This window comes from Oratosquilla oratoria, unplaced genomic scaffold (genome assembly GCF_046742065.1).
Source record: "Oratosquilla oratoria isolate Oo_2021 unplaced genomic scaffold, ASM4674206v1 SCAFFOLD62, whole genome shotgun sequence".
NCBI lineage: Eukaryota > Metazoa > Arthropoda > Malacostraca > Stomatopoda > Squillidae > Oratosquilla > Oratosquilla oratoria.
In genome coordinates, this window is record NW_027467726.1 from 252,916 (window position 1) to 278,314 (window position 25,399).

The 25,399-nt window shown below is 41.1% G+C and overlaps 2 long non-coding RNA genes and 1 pseudogene across 12 annotated transcripts; all 3 read right to left on the reverse strand.

The window, feature by feature from the left end:
* Nucleotides 1-7,080: 7,080 nt before the first annotated feature.
* LOC143023801 (uncharacterized) lies at nucleotides 7,081-7,729 on the reverse strand. The gene is made up of 3 exons (XR_012966206.1): nucleotides 7,578-7,729; nucleotides 7,352-7,393; nucleotides 7,081-7,181 (listed from the first exon to the last, which is right to left on the reverse strand). It is a non-coding gene; the product is annotated as an uncharacterized LOC143023801 (long non-coding RNA).
* A 60-nt stretch (nucleotides 7,730-7,789) lies between these two features.
* On the reverse strand, nucleotides 7,790-25,065 carry LOC143023815 (uncharacterized). Of its 11 annotated transcripts, none has more exons than XR_012966215.1 (16): nucleotides 24,992-25,065; nucleotides 24,554-24,597; nucleotides 23,689-23,725; nucleotides 21,459-21,487; nucleotides 21,180-21,292; nucleotides 20,309-20,405; nucleotides 18,066-18,191; nucleotides 16,932-17,035; nucleotides 11,224-11,439; nucleotides 11,002-11,062; nucleotides 10,714-10,820; nucleotides 10,431-10,539; nucleotides 9,082-9,131; nucleotides 8,888-8,921; nucleotides 7,981-8,050; nucleotides 7,790-7,826 (listed from the first exon to the last, which is right to left on the reverse strand). It is a non-coding gene; the product is annotated as an uncharacterized LOC143023815 (long non-coding RNA). The 11 variants fall into 11 exon arrangements; XR_012966212.1 differs by having other exon boundaries at nucleotides 11,224-11,435; nucleotides 16,936-17,039; XR_012966211.1 differs by having other exon boundaries at nucleotides 16,936-17,039.
* LOC143023819 (small nucleolar RNA SNORD24) lies at nucleotides 10,602-10,674 on the reverse strand (annotated as a pseudogene).
* Nucleotides 25,066-25,399: the final 334 nt, after the last annotated feature.

Sequence of the window (25,399 nt, forward strand, 5' to 3'; positions counted from 1 at the left end):
CTTGAAGTGAAAAATACAAAACTGGCAGATTTATTCTTCTGCAACAAGAAGCGAGAGGTACATGCAAGGGTAGTGGGTCAGGGATTGGAGATGGTTAAAGAAAATGGAGAAAAGTGGGAGGTGAGCCAGCTGTTGTTTGCAGATGACACTGTGCTTGTGGCAGGATCGGAGGAGGGATTGAGGAAGTTGGTGACAGAGTTTGGGAGAGTATGTGATAGAAGAAAGCTAAAGATAAATGTGGGTAAAAGTAAGGTGATGAGATGTACAAGGGGTGAAAGTGGCAGTAGACTGGAAGTGAGTATTAAGGGAGAGCGACTGGAGGAAGTGGATAGTTTTAGATACTTAGGTGCAAATGTGGCAGGAAAAGGTGGAGTGAAGGTGGAGGTAGAATGTAGATTGAGAGAAGCGAGTAAATCCCTTGGTGGATTAAAGAGTGTAATGAGGAATAGACATTTGGGAATGAATGCTAAGAGGAGAATGTATGAAGGAGTGATTGTGCCAACACCACTGTATGGGGCAGAAACGTGGAACATAAGAGAGGAAGAGAGAAGGAGTTTGAATGCGTTTCAGATGAGGTGTCTGAGAAGTATGATAGGGGTTACTAGGCTAGATAGAGTGAGAAATGAGGAGGTGAGAAGGAGAACAGGGGTGCAAAGGGAGCTGGGAGATAGGGTTGATGAAAGAATATTAGGATGGTATGGACACATGGAAAGAATGAGTGAAGAAAGGCTAGTAAAAGAGGTATGGAAGGCAGATGTGGAGGGAGTGAACATGAGGGGACGTCCTAGGATGAGGTGGATGGATGGGGTGAAGGGGGCTTTGGGGAAGAGGGGAATGTCTGTTGAGGAAGGACAGGAGAGGACAGAAAACAGGTGAATGGAGAATGGTTGTATGTGGATGATGTGATTGCATGAGGTGGAATGGGCGGGGGGATGGGGGTGAGGTAGTATGTGTGAGCAAAATTTGACGTAGCCCGAAGGGATTTCTCCCCGTCTTCTCCTTTTATGCAATAGGGGGACGGAGAGGGGGGATCGCTGATTTAATGAAGCGGCCTTGCTGTGGATGTGCTGTGTCTTGAGACACTGCTTCTGATCCAGGGCAGTGGACAAGGTGGAGGGATGACCCGTCATCCAGGAGGTGCTAAGATGAGAGGGAGGGTGGAGGGGTGTGGAGTGTATTCAGGGATGGAATGGGTGGAAATGATTTTATGCCTTTTCCTTTTTGGCTACCTCCCTTGTAAGGGGGAAAAAGCCTTGGTATATGTATGTATGTAACAAGATCAGACACCAGAAGTTCTACATCTGTAGTTAAAAGCTATGTTTAATTAACACTAACTTCCTGCACCAATATGACATCTGAACATACCAAACATTCCCCATAGAATGTCATGTATTTAGCAATTCCATGCAAGAGCCCTTACACTTTCATCCTTCACACCATACAAGCACTACCACGGGGATGATAACACAAGACAAAGGCCCGCAGAAGCAATCTCCAATAGACCCTCCTGTGAAAAAAATTTGGTCTACTCGTTCTTTCAATGTACCTAAACCATCCCAATAACTTTTCATCAGTGTCTTAACAGCCCTCCACTTCATATCACAAAATCCAGGATTGGCTAACTACTAAACTCTCGTAGGCCCAGGATTAAACAAAGATAAAAATTCTCACCAGCATTATGGCTAACCAACCTGTTGCTATCAATACTTACTAAAAAGCTTCTGCTTGAACCCACTGGATTCCCTCTGCAAAAGGGTACTACGAACAACCTTGTTAATGCAAAACAGTCCAGATGAAACAAGTCTGACCTGAAACAAGCAACTGATATAATATCCACTTAAACTTAACAACCAAGTACAAGACAATTCCAACAATCAGACAACACATTAACCTTCATAGGATCACCCTCCGGTGGAAACTGCGAATGTGATAGAAATGGTTATCATCATGAAATGCATCTTCCTCCTATGTAATTACACATTAGCATTGCCAAATGTTCAGTAACTAGGTTTCTTAAATTTCTATGTACGACAATGCTCACAGGCTTGCCAGTCTTCCATTCTGGAAACAAGAACCTACATTAATCATACATACATATACCAAGGCTTTTTCCCCCTCACAAGGGAGGTAGCCAAAAAGGAAAAGACATAAAATCATTTCCACCCATTCCATCCCTGAATACACTCCACACCCCTCCACCCTCCCTCTCATCTTAGCACCTCCTGGATGATGGGTCATCCCTGCACCTTGTCCACTGCCCTGGGTCAGAAGCAGTGTCACAAGACACAGCACATCCACAGCAAGGCCGCTTCATCAAATCGGTGACCCCTCCGTCTCCGTCCCCCCATGCATAAAAGAGAAGACGGGGAGAAATACCTTTGGGCTGCGTCAAAATTTGCTCACACATACTACCTCACCCCCCATCCCCCCACCCACTCCAGCTCATGCATCACAACATCATCCATATACATCCATTCTCCATTCACCCCTGTCTTCTGTCCTCTCCCATCCCTCCTCAACAGACATTCCCCTCTTCCCCAAAGCCCCCTTCACCCCATCTATACACCTCATCCTAGGACGTCCCTTCATGTTCACTCCCTCCACATCTGCCTTCCATACCTCTTTTACTAGTCTTTCTTCACTCATTCTTTCCATGTGTCCATACCATCCTAATGCTCTTTGATCAACCCAATCTCCCAATCCCCTTTCCACCCCTGTTCTCCTCCTTACCTCCTCATTTCTTACTCTATCTTGCCTAGTAACCTCCATCATACTTCTCAGACACCTAATCTCAAACACATTCAAACTCCTTCTCTCTTCTTCTCTTATGTTCCATGTTTCTGCCCCATACAGTGGTGTTGGCACAATCACTCCTTCATAAAGTCTCTTCTTAGGATCCATTCCCAAATATCTATTCCTAATTACACTTTTTAAACCACCAAGGCATTTACTCGCTTCTCTCAATCTCCATTCTACCTCCACCTTCACTCCACCTTTTCCTGCCACATTTGCACCCAAGTATCTAAAACTATCCACTTCCTCCAGTCGCTCTCCCTTAATGCTCACTTCCAGTCTACTGCCACTTTCACCCCTTGTACATCTAATCACCTTACTTTTACCCACAATTATCTTTAGCTTTCTTATATCACACACCCTCCCAAACTCTGTCACCAACTTCCTCAATCCCTCCTCCGATCTTGCCACAAGCACAGTGTCGTCTGCAAACAACAACTGGCTCACCTCCCACTTTTCTCCATTTTCTTTAACTATCTCCAATCCCTGACCCACTACCTTTGCATTTACCTCTTGCACCACCCCATCCATGTATAAGTTGAACAGCCAGGGTGACATAACGCATCCTTGATGAAGTCCCACCTTTACCTCGAACCACTCGCTCTCTCCATTTTTAATCCTGACACAAGTTCTACTACTCTCATAAAAACTCTTGACAGCTCCCAGAGGCTTTCCTCCTATCCCGTATATCCGCGAAACCTCCCACAGTGCCTTTCTGTCAACCCTGTCATAAGCCTTTTCCAGGTCCATAAAGGCCCAAAAAATATCCTTCCCCTTTCCTATAGCTTTCTCACATATCTGTCTTACCACAAAAATCTGATCTACACAACCTCTACCTGTCCTATATCCACACTGTTCCTCACCAATTACTCCCTCTGTTCCTCTCCTAATCCTCTCAATCAAGATCCTCCCATAAGCCTTCCCAACTACACTTAACTACTACTACTACTACATTCACACTTGTCCCCTTTTCCCTTGTAAAGAGGAACTATACAGGCACTCCTCCAGTCCTCCGGCACTCTATCCTCCCTCCAGCAAACATTAAATAACTTCACCAGCCAGTCCACCATCACTGTACCTCCTTTTTTTAGACATTCTGCATGGCATCCATCCAGACCAGGTGCCTTACCTGCTTTCATCATCTTAACATCTGCCTTCACTTCATTCTATCCTTATTTCTCCTCCATTTTTCTCACTCATCACTCTCATTTTCATAGCATTTTCCACTGCAGCTATCTTTCCCTCCCTATCCTCCTTCACATTTAGCAACTCCCTAAAATATTCTGCCCATCTTCCCCTTACTGCCTTCTCTTTCATTATCATCTCTCCATCTGCACCTTTTACCTTTTCTTCTCTACTTGATTCGCCTCCTCTTCCTCTCTTAATTTATTTCCAAAACATCTTTTTATTACTTTCAAAATTTTCTGTCATACTCTTACCCCATTTCACATCTGCTCTCCTCTTTGCCTCCTTTACCTTGTGCTTTACTTCTCTTTTCTTTTCTTTGTACCTCTCATATGACTCCCTCATCCTATTTTGTAACCAATCTGTGAAAGCTCGCTTCTTCTTTTCTACAACCTTCTTTGTTTCCTCATCGCACCATTCACTACCCTTTATTTTACTTCCTCCTGTCCTTCTTGTTCCACACACCATCTTTGCACACTTTGTGACTCCCTCCTTGAACCATCCCCATTCCTCCTCCACACCTAGCTCTACTCTATCCTTCACTCTCTCCCACTCCTCCTTCAGCTTCTTCTTGTACTCCTTCTCCTTTTCATTTTCATTTAAAGAGTTCACAGAAAGGCACTGTGGGAGGTTATGCAGATTTATGGGATAGGAGGAAAGCTTTTGGGAGCTGTCAAGAGTTTTTATGAGAGTAGTAGAGCTTGTGTCAGGATTAGAAATGGAGAGAGTGAGTGGTTTGAAGTAAAGGTGGGACTTCGTCAAGGATGCGTTATGTCGCCCTGGCTGTTCAACTTATACATGGGGATGGGGTGGTGCGAGAGGTGAATGCTAGGGTAGTGGGTCAGGGATTGGAGATGGTTAAAGAAAATGGAGAAAAGTGGGAGGTGAGCCAGCTGTTGTTTGCAGACGACACTGCGCTTGTGGCAGGGTCGGAGGAAGGATTGAGGAAGCTGGTGGCAGAGTTTGGGAGAGTATGTGATAGAAGAAAGCTAAAGATAAATGTGGGTAAAAGTAAGGTGATGAGATGTACAAGGGGTGAAAGTGGCAGTAGACTGGAAGTGAACATTAAGGGAGAGTGACTGGAGGAAGTGGATAGTTTTAGATACTTAGGTGCAAATGTGGCAGGAAAAGGTGGAGTGAAGGTGGAGGCAGAATGTAGATTGAGAGAAGCGAGTAAATCCCTTGGTGGATTAAAGAGTGTAATGAGGAATAGACATTTAGGAATGGATGCGAAGAGGAGACTGTATGAAGGAGTGATTGTGCCAACACCACTGTATGGGGCAGAAACGTGGAACATAAGAGAAGAAGAGAGAAGGAGTTTGAATGTGTTTCAGATGAGGTGTCTGAGAAGTATGGTGGGGGTTACTAGGCTAGATAGAGTGAGAAATGAGGAGGTGAGGAGGAGAACAGGGGTGAAAAAGGAGCTGGGAGATAGGGTTGATGAAAGAATATTAGGATGGTTTGGACACATGGAAAGAATGAGTGAAGAAAGACTAGTAAAAGAGGTATGGAAGGCAGATGTGGAGGGAGTGAACATGAGGGGACGTCCTAGGATGAGGTGGATGGATGAGGTGAAGGGGGCTTTGGGGAAGAGGGGAATGTCTGTTGAGGAAGGAAGGGAGAGGACGGGGGACAGAGGTGAGTGGAGAATGGTTGTATATGGATGATGTTGTGATTGCATGAGGAGGAATGGGCGGGGGTGTGGGGTAGTACGTGTGAGTAAATTTTGACGCAGCCCGAAGGGATTTCTCCCCGTCCTCTCCTTATATGCAAGGGGGGACGGAGAGGGGGGGGGTCGCCGATTAAATGAAGCGGCCTTGCTGTGGATGTGCTGTGTCTTGCGACATTGCTTCTGACCCTGGGCGGTGGGCAAGGTGCAGGGATGACCCGTCATCCAGGAGGTGCTCAGATAAGAGGGAGGGTGGGAGGGGTGTGGAGTGTATTTAGGGATGAAATGGATGGGAGTGTTTTTATGTCTTTCCTTTTTTGGCTACCTCCCTTGAAAGGGGGAAAAAGCCTTGGTATATGTATGTATGTACTCTAAGTACCTCCCTACCTTTTGTCCCTTTCCTCTTCCTCCATCTATCCCCCACTCTCAACTTACCTTCCACCAAAAAATGATCTGATATTTCTCCACCCTCTCCCCTTAGCACATGTACATCCTTAACTCTTCCTATCATAAACCTATTTACCACTACATAGTCCATTAACGCTCTATCTACCACCCTTCCATCCACCACCCTCTCCCATATGTACTTATGCTTGACTTTCTTCCGAAACACTGTATTTGCTATCATCAACTCTCTTTCTAGACACATTTCCAACATCAACTCTCCACTACGATTCTTTCCTGGAACTCCACATTTCCCAACCACTCCATCAATTGGATCATTTCCTACCCTAGCATTAAGGTCTCCCAGTACTATTACATTAGTATTTCTCCCTAAATTGTCTATGCACTCATTTAAATCTATCCAAAAGGCCTCCCTTTCTTCTACACTCTTCTCACTGCCAGGTCCATATGCACTTACAAAAACCCACATCTCCTTTCCCAGTTTCACCTTCATGCACATTATCCTTGAGGAAACCTCCTTCCACTCCACGTTTACCTATCTCTTCACTTACTAGTATAGCCACCCCTTCCCTCCCTCGCCCTCTCTTCACTCCTGATAACCTCCCACTTACACTCCCAAACTTACATTCACCCTTCCCTTTCAGCTTAGTTTCACTCAAAGCCAACACATCCATCTTTCTTCTCACAAACATACTACTTATCTCTTCCCTTTTACTCTCATCTGTACCACATCCACGCACATTAAAAGACCCAAACCTTAGTGTGCTGGTTGGAAAACTCCCAGACCCTCTTATGCCTTTGCTTTTTCTTTTAGGAATGTCCCCTGTGGGGCTACAAGGAGAAAGATGCCTAGTCCCAATCCCCATCCCTTTCTTCTCACCTCTTACAATCCAAGTGGAATTACTTGATGGCAGTATTCTTTTCCCCCGTCCCAGGGAATTAATCATAATTCAATAAAACAGGTTTAGTATATTTCACAATGTGATCAGAATCACAATTTTTAACATTTTGCCAACAGGCAATCCTAAGGTGTCCTAAGTGATGGGCCATCATGTATGCAGTATTAACAAGACATACCAACATTCTTACCAGTGTCCATGATCTCCCCTCAGTCTAGCTTTGATGTCACCTGCAAAAAACTATACATTAATCCCAATTCAAAATTAACTTCACAGTATGATCAGTAAAATGGTCAAAATCACATTTCTTTAGCACTTTGCCAACAGGCAATCCTAAAGTGTCCTAAGTGATGGGCCATCATGTATACAGTATTAACGAGAAGAAATAAAAACATCTTACCAGTGATCACGATCTTGTCCTTCAGTCTCGCTCCGACATCACCTGCAAACAACTGAACATTAATCCCAACTCAAAATGAACCTCACAGTATGATCAATAGAATGGTCAGAATCACATTTCTTTAGCACTTTGCCAACAGGCAATCCTAAGGTGTTCTAAGTGATGGGCCATCATGGAGATAAACACTAGCAAATATGATAAAAATGGACAAAGTTAACTCCTTTACCACCACATTTATTTGGTCACCAGCTGCAACAAATTTCACTTCTTTGGACCAACTTCAGAAAATAGCAAACACTGAAATTCTGCAATCAACAACAATTGTGTTAGCAAACATTCCTAATGCATAACAATATCTATCTACATACCATAGGCTTCTTCCCCTTCACAAGGGAGGTAGCCAAGTCAAAACATGTTTCTTCAGTCATACTCCACTCACCTGTTCCCTTATCCGCTTTGCTTAAACTCACAGCACCTGAAAATATTCCTCATCAGTTAAATATATAATGAAAATGACCACCCATCGCCTAGGCAATCAGGGTACAAATACTATATCATTTGTTACTCATGTTGAAAGTAAGATTCTCATCATAGTACTACTCTGGCTAGCAGCCTGTAGGTATCTATACCTGTACTGAACAGATGAATGGACATTAATGTCCAAACTTGATCAAACTGGTACACTGTCCACTTGAAAACCTGTCAACGGGAAAATCAACCATAAGTACATGGGAGAGGGTGGTGGATGGAAGGGTGGTAGATAGGGCACTAATGGACTACATAGTGGTAACCAGGAGAATAATGGGAGGATTTTTGAATGTAAATGTTCTACGGGGAGAGTGGGGGAAAAGACAATTTTTTGGAAGTTGACAGTGAAGGATAGATGGAGAAAGGTAAAGGGCAGAAGGTAGGGAGGTACTTAAAGTAAACTGCTTAAATGAGAGAAAAAGAGGAGTACAAGAAGAAATGGGAGTGGGAGGGAGTGAAGGTTAGAGTATAACTAGGAGAGGAGGAATGGGGATGGTTCAAGTTGTGGAACAAGGACAACAGGAGGATATACAAGGGTAGCGAGTGGTGGGATGAAGCATTCAAAGATTGTAAAGAAGCAAGCATTCAAAGATTGATTACAAAATAGGATGAATCACAAGAATGTACAAAGAAAAGCAGAATAAAGCATAAGAGGGCAGAGGTGAGCAGAAGTGAAATGGGGTAAAATAAAAAAAAAAATAAAAAAAAATAAATAAAAAAATTCCACTCCCTTCCCTCATCTTGGCTCCTGGCTGATGGGTCATCCCTGCATCTCACCCACTGCCCTGGGTCAGAAGCAGTTTAAGAACGTACATCCACAGCAAAGCAGATTAAATAAACTGGCAACCCCCTCCTCTCAGTCACCTCATGCAGATGGGGAGAAATCCCTTTTATGCTGCATTTTTCACACATTGCCTCACCCCCCCCATCCACTCCCCCTCATGCCACAGCATCCATACACAGCAATTCTCCATTCAGTCCCATCTTCTGTCCAAAACAAGTACCAACCTTAATGCAGCTGAGGAATGCTCCAGGCCTTTACCTGAAAAAAGACCACTTGCAAACAATGGCTCTTGATCCAATGCAAGGTGTACACTATAAGCAATGTCAGCCCTGTTGAGCTTGCCAACACAGTAATTCTGGAGATATTTTTTGTCATCATTATTTGAAGTACAACCACAATACAATAACTCGATACTCACTACTGGCTCTAAAGCACACCACCACCACAGGTCATCCTACAAACTCGAAACTGAAAATGTAAACATTACAATGCAACAAAGCCATACACCAACTGACAAACCAACAACACTCTTTACATCCGTGGTTCCCAACCGGTATGCCATGACACCAAAGGGTGAAGCAAGATCAACTGAGGGTGCCTCCAAAATTCAGGGCAAAAATTACTGTCAATTATATATTTGTATCGTCATCCATTTTTGTTCATTAAAGCAACATCAGTGTAAAGATGAGTATTTTCATATTATCCTGGGACATAATTTTGTTACATTGATGTTGAATCAACAAAATACTGACAAACTAGAATTTAGATTTTCTAATAAGGGTGCTGCCGGGGACTTCTGAAAGGCTTGGCAAGGGTGCCTCCTCAAGCCAGAAATGGTTGGGAGCCACTGCTCCACATCAAACTTGTCTTGGTCTTGTTTAACCTTCCTCATAAACCAAGAAATGCATTCATAAATGTTTGCAGCCCGGTAACCTGAAGCAACATTACAACTGGGGCATAAGGGGAGCAGACTGATCTTTGATTCACCTTAGCACCAACATAGCATATACTCAATATCAGTGACTCTGGGATCAATTATTTACTTAATCCATCAATTACTATTCTATATTCATCATGGACACTTTTCCTTGCTAAACAGACATTGTTCTATCATTCAATTCACCTCTGCACCCCATTAATCTACTTCATTTTTGGTATTTGCTTCCAAGTCATTCTTTCCACCTAGCATAGTTTGGGCAACTAGATCTGTCAGCTTTCTTTCCATCCCCATAACAGACTTCATATTTCAACTCCTTACCAAGCACATTTTCAAAGTTCAAGTTCCATACATTTGTTCCCCTTCCCTCTTCCCCTGTTCAAAGATTTCCTGGCTGTTAATGATTATTTTAAAACTACCTATCCCTACTCAAACTACCTCAATATAGTACCCAACTGGTCAATCACATTATTAACCACTTCAGTACGAGTCAAACTCTCACGCGCAGCATGGCCTATCATAGGAACAATGCATCACACTATTTGCATTATAAAATAGTCACTACTGCATTACTCATTCTTTTTTACTCAGTAATAAACACTGAAAACATGATCAAACCAGTTCATAGAATCCGGGGGTAACTCGTGTACAACTACAAAGATATACGTAATCAAAACTGACACCGGCATCCTTGCGAACACATCCACGCCTCATGACACCTATGTAAGTGTCATTGTACCCAAGTGGTTAACATTGCCAACAGGTATTCCTACAGTGTCCTATATGATGGGCCATCATATTCAAAAATTCAAATGACAATGCAATCTTACCATTACCAGCTCAGGGTCATCTAAATCTGGTGCAACTTTGTAAAACCCAAGGTTGCCTAGACCTAGCAAAGATCTTGTATGGCCAGGCTACTGATGAATGTGTTGACCCCTGGAGGAAGAAACCATAAATGTATTCTGCTCCATCTCTTGCTATACAGTCCTAAGAGGTCAAATATTAAGAGATCTTGGTGGTTATAGTCGTCATACAACAGTCAAGAGTAGCAAATACATTCTCATCATTATTGCAAATGCAGTTTCCAAGTACCAAAGCAGGTAAACCTACCATAGTGATGTACCGTAGTCCTGATGTGCTTTCAATCTTGATCATGTACATATACTCTTAAACAATGGCCAACATCTTTCTTTACAATTCAATACCACAAGTCTTGTCTGGAAAATTAAAACTTCTAAAACACCTTCATCACACTTCTCCTGTCTTTTCTTGATTACACCAAACGACATGCGGGTAAGCCTGTCTTAGGTCTCGTCATCTAACTCATCATTTATCTAAGTCCAAAATAATTACATTTCTTTCAAAACATCATATCTAACCAAAAAAAACTTAACTGACCTGCATGTGCTAATCCAGTATCTATAAAAGAGGTTCATTTATACACCTCTTGTGCATGGACCTGTCAATTAAACAAACTTCACTTACATGCAAACAAAGTTATTATTGAAGATGTACTTTTGGTTTTCAGTAACGAGGAATTGTGTCCACAGCAGTTATTGAGACAGGGATAACAATCATCATTTCTTAAAGACCTTTTGCATTAAATAGGATCAAACTAACCTCTCCATCAGCACCTGGCAGCACCAACATCCAATCCAAGGTACCAGCATCAATTGTACAACCTCCATGACAACAGTATCCATGGTCCTGGAGCCGCAGCGTTTACGTCGTGGGACTAACCCCCAACCCCAAGAGTTGGGGGCCAAACGGCGGCAACCAGCCCTGGCCACCGGCTCTACGCAGGTGGCACCGATCCCCAAGAGGAGCTACGACTGCCTTGGGGAGTACAGTAGAAGCCCGATTTAACGAATCTCAATTTAGCGGAAGCTCAAATTAGCGAACTGCAAATAGCAATAATGAAAATGCTCAACTTAGCGGAAATGGTCCGCTAAGTTGACCATTTTCCGCTAGCTGGCCAGATGCGCGTCTACAGAAATAGCTCAATTTAGCAGGAATGGTAAGCTAAGTTGAGCATTTTCCGTCAAATGGCCACATGCGTGTCTCAGAGTCCAATGTTACCAGATGTTACCAGATTGTGGTGGTAGAGTCAAGGAAATTTTTATAATTTAGTACTTTGGAGGTATATATATATATATATATATATATATATATATATATATATATATATATATATATATATATATATATATATATATATATATATATATATATATATATATATATACAATAATATAATTCAGTATATGTATAAAGTATAATTGTAGCAGAAATATATTCAAGTAGAAATAGACGGTATAATAGGAAAACAAAATAATGAAACAGTAAGTTAATGGGAAAATTCAAAATCAATAATATATAATTCAGTATATGTATAAAGTATAATTGTAGCAGAAATATATTCAAGTAGAAATAGACGGTATAATAGGAAAACAAAATAATGAAACAGTAAGTTAATGGGAAAATTCAAAATCAGTACGCGAGAGTAATCACCACGAAAAACACTTCTATAACAACGAACTATGTTTTCTACAACAACACAACAACACAACAATAATCGCTAGAATTATGTACATCGAACCAAACACGAAGCTATGACTAATATTTCGCGAAATTCACAGACAGCTCATATCATTGTTACACGACACACACACACACACACACACACACACACACACACACACAGGTGCCATTTTTTTGAGCAGCTACAAAAATGGCACCTGCACTTGCAAACCTATCATACGAGGAGAGATTGGCTAAACTGGAGTTACCGACACTGGAGCAAAGAAGAGAGAGAGGTGACCTATTGACCATCTACAGAATCATGAGAGGCACAGAGGTACTCGATAGAGAGAACTTACTTAACTGGGACAAAAGAAACACAAGAGGACATGGAAAGAAAATAAAAAAACATAGCTATAGAAGAGAACTGAAGAAAAACAGTTTTCCTCATAGAGTTTTGGACACTTGGAACAAACTGGACAATGAAATAGTATGCGCAAAAACCATTCATGAGTTTAAAAACAAACTAGACACTGCAAGATACAAAGGCGGGACATCACGAGCATAGCTCCCCTTCCCGCAAAATACAACTAGGTAAATACACACACACATACATGTTGCAACAAATTACTGCATGTTGCTGTTCGTTTGCAATTCACGATTGTGCTGCCTATAATTCACTTACAATAATATATATACTGTATGTGTGTGTGTACACTAGGGAATTTTTAGGTACGTATCATTTTTATAATCCGCTCTGGCAACACTGTTACACCAATGCTCACTCGCTCAATTTAACGGAAAATTCAATTTAGCGGACTGGACCTTGGCTGAATTAGTTCGTTAAATTGGGCTTCTACTGTACCACAATCCTTTTTCTCAACATGCAATGTTACGTTTTTTCTGCACCGAGGGGTGATTTTCCGGCGATCACCCCTCGTCTTCTACTTTTAGCCGGAGATGTAGAGAGCAATCCTGGGCCCACCACAAAATACACATGCCCAACATGCTCTAAACCCATTACTTCGAGCAGACAGACAAAGGGCTCAGTTCAGTGCAATATGTGCAAAAACTGGGCCCACCTCACTTGTACAACACTTGCTGACACAAACCAATACACAAACACTTGGACATGTTCTACCTGCCCTCCAGTAATCCCACTCCCACCTCCCCAACCACAGCCAGCACCCTTACCCACTCCCAATTTCCCTTTGCCCATATCCCCAATCAGTACTCCCCTTCCTTTGTCCCCAATCTCTCCTTGCCCCGCCTCTAACCCAGATCCTATACCTTCCCCATTAACACCCCAACCTCAACCCCAAACGGCAACATACAACACATACAGAACACACAACATCAACATATTACAACACAATATTGACGGTATTAACATGAAAAAACATGAACTCGAACACTTTCTTAAACAACACAACATGCACATTGTAATTATATAAGAAACAAAACTAAGACACTCACAAAACACCATCATTTCATAATTACACCACCATCAGACAAGACCGGACCGATGGCAATGGCAGTGAATTCATCACCCTGATCCACCATTCCATCTGTTTTGTGGACACAAGTGCCACAACCAAAATTCTCCTCCCTACCACAAATAACACTACAGAAATCCAATCCATTCGAATTCGCACAGGCAACAAATCAACACGGACAATAGTTAACATGTACATTCGCCCCCAATCATCCCCCACAGTTCCAAACACCTTCAGGCCTCAATTTAGCCAACTAGCCTCAATCCCCAACCTGATTATGGATGGTGACTTCAACACCAAGTCGTCTGCCTGGTATGTCAACAACCCTGACACAGACAGAGGGCTTGATATACAGACTCAGTTTGACTCATTGACTATCATGAACAACACACATAATCATACACATATCCCACACCAAGCCCTCTACACTCCCTCCTCTCCTGATATCACCTTCTGCTCCCCCTGCCTAACCCCAACAACATCATGGAGAGTGGTCGGAACCCTTGGTTCTGACCACCTTCCAATCATCATCACCACCAAAACAAGATGCACCCCAGTTGGCCACAGACACACATACACCAAATACAAGAGAGCTAACTGGGAAGCTTTTACTGAAGAGACAGAACAACATTTTGAAACACTTAACAGTACACCAATCACAAACATAAACAATGCTGTGCACACTTTTAATACAATCATACAAAGTGCAGACAAGAGATACATCCCTAGAGGCAACAGAAAATCACACAACCCCAACTTCACACCAGAAATCCAAGGCCTCATCAGACAACAAGACACACTTAAACACAATACCCCACACCTATTCCTCAAAACATAGCAGACCAAATACAAACACTAAACACTGTGATTGCCAATAAAATACACGAACAAAAAACACAAAATTGGCAAAACTTTATCAATACACTTGATCACAAAACAAACACCAGCAAATTGTACAAAACACTCAACAGCATTACACTATCCAACAGTAACACTACACGCTCTCACGCAGCAATAATCACAACAACAGACAATCTACCCTCAAACAGACAACAAGCAAACACACTCATAAATCATTTTGCACAGACAAGCCATCTCACTTCTCACCCTGACGACCGACGCACTGTTTGACGTAAGAAAGACTTTCCCACAGACTCAGACTATACACCCTTCATAGACAGTCAGACAAAACACATAATACATAATCTCAAGCACTCATCTGCCTGTGGCCCTGATAACATAAGTAACATCCACCTAAAACACATTGGACCACAAGGTATACACGCACTCACAAACATTGCAATCTACTGCTATTCACACAACACTATACCCGACATCAGGAAGCATGGTAAAATAATCACAATTCCAAAACCGAACAAAGACCCAACATCGCACCACCCAATCACACTTCTCTGCACCCCCTCTAAAGTCACTGAACGCCTAATACTTAAACTTGTCACCTGCTGACTCACAACACAGTTTTAGGCCACTACACTCCACAAACACTCTTCTGATAAACCTCACACAAAGAATTTTAGATGGCATCAATTCAGATAGGCCCCACCACAGAACACTTCTTATGACATTAGACATTGGTAAAGTTTTTTATGCTATCCCCCGCCACAACCTAACAAATAAAATATATATAACACAGACATGCACAATAACACCAAAAGATGGCTGGCCAATTATCTGGCAGGTAGGAATGCTTACATGTCATATAATGGCCAATCATCACACATCAGAAACATTAAGAATGGAATACCACAGGGCTCTGTTCTATCCCCCACGCTCTTTAATCTATACATGCATGACTAACCCACACCAGACACCTCAGAAATACAAATCTCTTCCTACACAGACGACATAACAATCACATGCACACATCGTAACACAGACAAAGCTGCAGAAATAATCCAGCCATACCTTGATACACTCAACACATGGTTCATCACAAACAGACTCAAAATAGCTCCAACCAAATCTACAGCAACACTTCTCACCAACTGGACAAAAGAACACAAATACATACCTCATCTCTGGATCAACAACACTCTAATACCACACACAAACACACCAAAAATTCTTGGTGTAACATACGATACATCCATGTCTTTCAAACAACACATCACAAACATAAAAAACAAATGCACACCTAGACTTAACACACTTAAGTCAATCACTGGAACAACATTTGGACAAAACAAAGAAACTAATACAACAATATACAAACAATGCATACGCTCAGTGATGAATTATGCGAGTCCTGCATGGGCTCCTAATCTCAGTGAGACACACCACAACACCCTTCAAATCATACAAAACAAAGCCCTAAAAACAATTACAGGCTGCACAAATACAACACCTACAGACCATTTACACCATGAAACAAAAGTCCTCAAAGTCAAGGACCACCTCGACATGAGAGGCACACAAACACTTGCCGCAGCCACCACAAACACATCACACCCGCTACACTACATAGCAGAATACCCACACACACCAAGAAACATTAAAACAACACCCAAAGACCTGTATCACACACAGATACTCTCTTCTCTTCCTCCACAACCACCAAATACCAGCCTCCGGAAACATATTCATAATCATATCACTCACCGCTCCATTAACACACTGAAAGACAACACACTGCTGCATGCCAGGCCCCTTGATATCCAACTTTCTGAATCCTCTCTCCCACGAAAGGACAGAGTCCACCTGGCCAGACTGCAGTGTGGCCACCACCCAGCACTTCTAAGCTACCAGAAGAGGCTGGATGACCACATTGTGAACAGCTGCCCAGGATGCAACACTTCACCCCATACCATACAACACATAATGGAAGACTGCATTATACACAATCATGCATGCAAACAACACAACATACACTCTATAAAGTATCTGTGGGATAACCCAGTTTCGGCTGTGGCCTTCCTTGGGGAGACGGGACTGCTCGGACAGTCTAGGGAACGACAACAACAACAGTATCCACTGGTGTTCAATGCAACCTCTACCACTTGCAAAATGTCATGCTGAAGCAGGAAGTGATCTTCCAGTATTAGGACCTCCAATAATTAAATAATGTAGCAAAAATTGCCAACAATTAGAACGTCTTAACTAACAGTATAATCAGACAACACATTGGTCTTCATGGGATAAACCTCTGCTGGAAACCGCAAATGTGAAAGAAAGTGCTTTCATCATACAATTGAAAACCTCCAACACATACTAGTTTTTCAGCATTACAACACTTGTAGAATACAGGTCTGCATTCATATAGCCCTCCAAAGAATTGACATTACTCAAACTTACCTACCGATGGTAAAGCCCAGTCCCTTATGCACCACACATTGGGAGATTCATTTGAGGACCTAGCCAACATCACTACGATTTATTTTACCCAGCTCTTCGAACTACTTCCTGAAATAAAGAAAACACGATGTACATAAATGAATCTCAACCAGTTAAGGAGTTCAACAATCCCAGCTTCCGACAGCCTTGTGGCAGGTAAGCACAGTTCCCAGGATCCACAACAGTGGGTTCTGCCATTGCTGACTCTGTTGCAATCCTGGGGTTCACAATAGAACTTCATCATTTAGGTCAACAGCTCAACTGTGCAGCACAATCCCTTTAAATTATATATCTACCACACCTTTCCCATTCTCAAACACCTACACTTCCCTGTTCAGATGTTTAAACAGCAACACAACATGCATTCAAAGAGGTGGTCAACCTTGACAACACACTACTGTGGCCGAGGGTACAAGTCTCTTGTAAGACACCTGGACCTGAGCAAGACTGATCGTCACTCCCCCATCCCCAGCTTCATCCAAACATTGGACATACAACCTTGAAGAAAGCTTCACCAGTATTACCAAAACAGAGATTGGTTGGCAAGACTACTCACCCACAACAGGGTCTAACAGCCAAACTAGGCTCATCCTTACTGGTCCACGTGACAAATCACCTAACCTTCATCCACTGCAGATGTGAACAACCCCTCATGCATACCTGATAGGCTCATCATAAGCGACATTACCATCCCCTACATTCAGGCAGAGCTAACTATACCTTTGTCCCCCACCCACCACCCTGGTTCAGCAGCAACAATGCGGTACATCCACAGCAAGGCTGCTTCAACTGGCAACATCCTCTCCATCTCATCATGCAGCACATAAAGACAGGGATCCCCTCAGGCTGTGTCAAAACATTCAAATATTCCCTACTCAACCCCCCCTCCTCCCATCCAAGTTTCAACTATACACAGCCATTCTCCACTCACCCCTATCTCCTGCCTCTCCCTTCCTTGCCCCCATTTACCTCATCCTCCATCATCCCCACAAGTTCACTCCATCCACAGCTTTCTACACCCATTCTTTCCACATGTCCAAACCATCCCAATACTTACATCATCCCTATCTGCTCTTCCAACCCCACTTTCCTCACCTCCAAGTAATCTTCTTCAAATCCTGGACAATTTTATCTTGGGGGTCTTCAGGTGTGCAGAAGATGGGCCAAGGAAAGAAATCCACTCAATCTGAACTTCAAACCAACAATGCTGATGTTCGATTACTGCAATTAAGAAAACTTTCAGTAAAAAAATATCACTAACAAGTACTAGTTTTCTACAACCAATTTAGCAGATACCTATATATTTCTACATTTCTTTCAGAATAGGTCTGTGGTAAAAATCATCATTACAAATATATACAGGTAGTCGTCGACTTATGACCGAGTTCGGTTCCGACAGACAGGTCGTAAGTCGATCTGGACGCAAATTGGACTTTATATATATACAGTATATATTACCCTTTAAATATTATTTTTGTTACTGTATACATGTATATTCTATATTATATTTAGCATACTGAAATAATCTTAGCATCTTTGAACTATGTTGTATAGTATTTTTTAAACCTTTTTTTTTTATAATTTTATCTGATTTTCTTTGAGAAACGTAGCATACTGAATAAAATCCTATCATCTTTGACCTATGATATTTAATACTGTATTTTTTAACGTTTTTATTATTCTATCATCAGACTTTCTTTAGGAAACGTATGCATACTGAATAAAATCTTATCTTTGAGCTACGTTGTTTAATATTCATTATTCTTTTTATAATTGTCGTTAGGAAACATAGCCTAGGCCTACGCATACTGAATAAAGTCCTGTCATCTTTGACCTACTAATACTTTTTTGTTGGTTAAATTAAAATCATTGTACTGTATAATTTACATCTTATTAATTGCAAAACATTAAAAATACTAAATGCAAGGCAAAATTAAGAGAAAAAAATTATTTCAAAACACATTCTTTTCGTTTACATACTGTACCAAAAATATTGTTATTGACAACAGACTAGGCTTAAACAAAGTTTACTGTTACATTTTATTAATTGCAAAACATAAAAATACATAATGCATGGCAAAATTAGGAAAAAAATATTTCAAAACATTCTTTTCGTTTACGTACTGTACCGAAAATATTGCAAAACATAAAAATACAAAATGCTGTACCGAACATATTGTTATCGACAACAGACTAGGCATAAAAAAGTTTTACTGTTACATTTTATTAATTGCAAAACATATTAAAATATAAAATCCAAGGCAAAATTGAGATCCTCTCTTAGTCTTTTAAAATTAGTGACACTGTAGAATGTGATAATTGAAGTTCACGTGCTATCACATTAACTTTCTTCCCTCCTTCATAATGTTTTATCACTTTCATTTTCGTGTCAAGATCAATAACCTTTCTTTGTTTCTTGGCAGGCTTGGAAATATTGAAAGATAATTTTCTTTTAGACATCTTCATGGGGGTTTGAAGCACAAAAAAAATTAAAGATATAATTCTTGTCATAATGAAGTCAGAAATACCACATGCTCCTGAATGAGAGGGAAGCTGACGCTGCCGGTAACCTGCCAAAACTATCGTACTCGCGTCTCGCGGCATGCAAAGTAATTGTACTGCACTGCCAGGCATAACATTGCAATTCTATTACTCTATTAAATGTTAAATATTATTGCACTATCTCGTGGTCGTAAAGTCGATCAGTCGTAAGTCGTAAAGTCGATCAGTCGTAAGTCGCATAGGTCATAAGTCGACGACTACCTGTATATATATTATAGGTTATCGATGCATCTCGCCTATTGCCCTGGGTCATAAACAATGCTGTAAGACAGCACATCAACAGCAAGGCTGTTTCATTTACTCTGCAACACCCCCCCCACCACTGTCCCCTCATGCCCTATGGGCTGCATAAAAACACCATTCACATTTAACCACTCCAATGCATCACATAATCCACACCTCCACTCAAAGGATAAATTTTCTGCAGAACCTACAATGCAATACAAATAGCTTTCAAGCATCTTATCAATATATCAATCCAGTCTTCACCTAAATTCTAAGCAATCCATCAAGACATTAAGCCACATCAAGTGCAACATGGAGGGCAAAATCACGACCTTGGTGCATCCCCACATCCATCCGAGACCATTCAATCTGTCCATTACTAATCCTCGCATTTACTAGTTATTAATCCTCAATTCTATACAAAATCAATACCAATACATTGTCCATTCCTTTCATTGCTTCCACCTACATTTCTCCATGCAGTTCTCAAGTTTGCTTCCAACTACCACAGACCAACTCTCTTACAGCATTCCACTTTCACACAAACTTACCTTTTGGCCATGGTTGTCCAAGATGAGCAAAATGGAAACAAATCCACTTCACTTTGATCTCCAAGCCAAAAATATTAATGCAGAGACTGTTCTATCTCTGAAATTAAGAAAATGGTAATGTTAAAAAAAAAAAAAAAAAACTTTCTATAAATTACCAATCTTCAATGATCAAAATGTCAGATACCAATATTATTCCACACTTTTTTCAGAACAGGTCTGTGGTAAAAATCATTATTACAAAAACTTGCATTAACTTTTACACACACCCTTTCCTACCCCCCCCCCAATTGCTAACTATTCTCCCTAGTAAACATTCAATTGCACACCTTACCACCAACAAGTCAACACATTTCCCATTTTCTTTGTGCAGGGGAACTACATCCATTACTCCACACTTCTCTACCCTAAGTACAAGTCCTCACCACCCATTACACAACTACACCCTTCCTCAGACACCTAACTGACAACTTTGCAGCTATCAATGCTTTTTCTCCTCTCCCACCTTCTACAGTGCTACCCTCCTTTCCTACCAACTACTGCCACTAAACCACCTTATCCCCTTCTAAATCTAAGAACCCCACAATACTCTATCCATCTCTCTTCACCGTCATACCTGTCCAACAGCATCCTTTACCTTCTCTCAACCCAACTTACCCCTGTTCATTCTTCCCTCCTTTCCAAAAACAATTCAAATTCCTCACCAATGGCCCACCCTACTTCATTCTCAGCCTCCCTGTCCTCTAGTTTCACTTCCCTCATCTGTACATCTTGTATGTTATCTTAGTTCTACTCTGCCATCAAACTTAATCCCACCAACTGCTCCCTCCCACTTTCAACCCATTTTAGTGTACTGTACTATCTTGAAACGTACCCATTCTTCGTCTAGCTTCTCTTATCCTTCACAGCTTCCCATATTTCTCTTGTGGTTTGTCTGGTATTTTTCCCTTAGTTGCTCACCAGCACTCTTTTGTTTCTCCAAGCAACCTGAAACAAACCAATGACAAATTGAGGCCACAGTACTAATACTTCACATAATACATTATGTAATCTTGTCAGAATCCTTTTGACTTACTCTCAGTGAAATCAAAGGATTTCAATTATCATTATTATTAGAGATGCAATAAAATTAAACCACAGCACAAGTACAAACCTTATTGCAGACTGAAGACTACCCACATTCTGAAAGGAAAAAATATGCTAGTGAAATTTGAGTGCAACTTTGGTATAAAAAGCAAATGGCCTAGTATTGCAACCTACACACATCATGTAACTATTACAATTTAGGATTTGTTCAGTGGTATCAATAGGTGTGGGGTCAACAATGGCCTACAAGGACCTAAGAGTCACTTCCCTGCTATCTTCAACTTCTTCAGACTTGTCCCAAGATCTCATCAATTTGCTCTGCATTTCTTCTACCTTTGAATGCAAGAGCTGACAGGTATCAAGAGGCCTCCTCCAATTAGCGACTAATGTAACACGCTTCTCTCTAGTATATAATCAATGGAGGTACCAAGGACCCACTGCCAGCTGCTTTGGGACTACAACCAACAAATTGTGGGATAATGAACTGAACGGTTTTGGGAGATCTGGAAGATTTATGAAACTCTTTATTTACTCATGAGCTATTATGTGAGGAGGGGAAAGGGTGGTGGATGAAAGCGGGTACACGCCTTTGATTTGGCTACCTCCCTTATGTGGGGAAAAAAAATATTGGCAGCGAGATTTCTATTCCATGCCTCAAGACTATTTCAAGTAAAGTTAGTGGATTCTAGTATACTTGTATTGTGTAAACTACAGATTGCTTCCCATTCTCATCACTCCAAACCTGCAGATTTCATTCTGTTAAAACTTTTACACATCCACTTCCACAATCTTACTAAATGCTAAACTTGGACTATGCTTGGCATCATATGGTCAGACATATGCTTGTCAATACTCTCCTTATTTAAGATCAAATTGGCTCAATATTCCACAACCTTCACATATGCATAACTTGCACCAAAGGTACTTTCCCTCTTTAGAATTAGGGGCGATGGGTTAAGCACCATTTACCAATGCTTACAGATAAAGTTATCCTGCTCCCATCACTACTTGGGTTTAAGACAATGCATCAAAAGGGCAACTCCACAGCAAAACCCTCCTCACCCACTTTATTCTTGCTGGCCAGTTCCCTGTGGAACTCGACACTCCTAGCATCTCCCAACTACAACCATTCTTACAACCTTATCTTACATCAACTAGTACATGATGATGCTGACGTTAGCATAACAAGGTCCAAGTATACAAGGATGCAAGCATCCTCTTTATATTTGTAGTTGTATCTGAGGGACCCCCATATTCCATGAACAAGCTTGATCGCATTTTCTGGGGTTATCAACATACAGGGTAAAAGAATGACTTATTACATCTTGTGGATGGAGGGCCATTCTTGTCCCCAGATCACAAGCAATGCAGCAAGACCATCATTTCATCCATCAATGTCTCAATCTCTGATCATGGCACATTTGATTTTGGTTGTCTAGAGCAGTGTTTCTCAACCAGGGTTCCCCAGAACCCTAAGGGTTCCGCAAGAACAAGCGAGATAAGCTAATGCACTTTTTATTTTTTTTATTTAATTTCATATACGTAATGCAAAGGGGGCTTTGGGGAAGAGGGGAATGTCTGTTGAGAAAGGACGGGAGAGGACAGAAGACGGGTGAATGGAGAATGGTTGTATATGGATGATGTTGTGATGCATGAGGTGGATTGGGCAGGGGGATGGGGGGTGAGGTAGTATGTGTGAGCAAAATTTGATGCAGCCCGAAGGGATTTCTCCCTGTCTTCTCCTTTTATGCATGGGGGACGGAGAGGGGGGGTTGCTGATTTAATGAAGCGGGCTTGGTGTGGATGTGCTGTGTCTTGCGACACTGCTTCTGATCCAGGGCAGTGGACAAGGTGCAGGGATGACCCGTCATCCAGGAGGTGTTAAGATAAAAGGGAGGGTGGAGGGGTGTGGAGTGTATTCAGGGATGGAATGGGTGGGAATGATTTTATGCCTTTTCCTTTTTGGCTACCTCCCTTGTAAAGGGGAAAAAGCCTTAGTATATGTATGCATATGCGTAATATAATTAAACATGCACAACATATTCTTGGTTATTGTAATAATGTAATACAGACATCACCCTATCTAACCTATTATCACAATGACAATAAAATTAGAAAGATATACTCTTTTTTTGGGGGGCTGGGCGCAAGGGTTCCTTGAGACGTAATTTATTTTAAAGGTTACGCAAGGGTAAAAAGGTTGAGAAACACCGGTCTAGAGTATACTACTCTTCCATGCCAAGAGACCAATATTCAGTACATCTACATTTAGTATAAATACTATGGGTTATGCTTACCTTGATGACATGTAGGAGTCCCAGGTTCTATTCAGAGCTGCAAAGATTACAAATGTCAAATTTCCTACACATTTGCAAACATAATTTAATCTAACACTTAACTCAGGTTAAAAATTTAGCATCATGTTATCAGACATATGCTTGTCAATATTCTCATCATATAAAATTTGGATCCAGCATTTTCTAGCTGAACCATTTGAGACACTACGTTATGACCCATGACCCATGACGTGCATGTCATGTGGATGGTATGTGAAAGCCTTTCTCAATCTGGAGAAAAGAGAATGTAAGCACAAGAGCAAGGAGAGAAGAAATGTCTGGGAAAAAAAAAAAAAAAAAAAGCACATAGCCAATCAAAAAGTTTCTGCACAAAAAGGAAGTAAAAATTAATATGCATCTCCTTAAGTGGGGGAAAGGGTGATGTGATGAAGGGAGAACACATACATACCAACAGCTTTTTCCTCCTTACAAGGGAGGTAGCCAAAAACAAAGGCACAAAATCCACTCCCACCATGTTTGACAAGAATTATGTAAGAATAAAAAATTAACAATAGACTGAATAATTTGAAAACTTGCAATGCCACTACCATAGCTGTTGCCTCATGTATCATTGTAAAACCCACTTCAGGTGGTATTTGTCCTCATTCCCAGACTTCTGTGGAATAAAATTAGTATTTCTATCCCTATTGTATTGGTGTGAAATGGTTTCTATGCCATCACAGCTAGAAGTGGAGGGGAGAGATGGCTGACAAAATGCAAGAAATACTGATGTTACAATGGACCTTGGGCCTAGGCAATAGCTTTCTAATGCAGATCAAAACTCACCTGCCACTAATAAAAGATTGTGACTATTAACCTTACATACCTCATTGTTGCAGCAACAGCAATGAGTGCATCAATCATTCCCATCTGCAAATGAAAAAGTTGAAATAAATTGCAAGCTTTAAACAAGAAATTAATTACAACGGTCAATTCATAGTTTCACCCAACCAACGAATTTGATATGTGGCTTATCATGTGTTTTACACGATCTCCAAACAACTAAGAACTGCAAATTTCCACACCCTGGTTTCCAGAAATCAACAAAACGTCCTTTACAAAATAGAGCATAGAATAACAGGATGAAAGGTGGTGGTGAGGGGCATTAGCCATTACGATCATAATTATAATAGTTTTCAGGTGGTGGAAATACTGATGAAACTGATGGGCTAGTCCATACAAAAAAAAAACTGACCCAACTACTCCACAACTAATTACTAGTTTGTCAAAGTCAACTTTGTTCATAACCATCTACCAAACTAACCCATCTATGATGCACAAGTCCAGAGTTCATAGCCACAGGTGATCATTTGTGCTGTTGAATTGTAGAATTCGTCTGCTATTGTGGAAAACAAAAGTTACTGATGACGCTGTGTCGACAATTCGTAGAATATGTAGAGTAAATGTAGAATTTTATTCTTCTTCTGTTTTCTAATGAATTTAATGAAAATTAATTTATAATAAATATTAATATAGACTATTAAAGGCATTATTACTATTGATATGTATATAGACAATGAAAACTTTAGATAATTGAGTTCTTTACTATGCGCATCAGTTCGAAGTGAACGGAATCTAATATTCATATATATATTTTGTCCGTCTGCGATATTGGCTGCTTGTTATTGTGGCAAAGTGGCATGCAGTTGATACTTTAGGGTCTATATGGGGC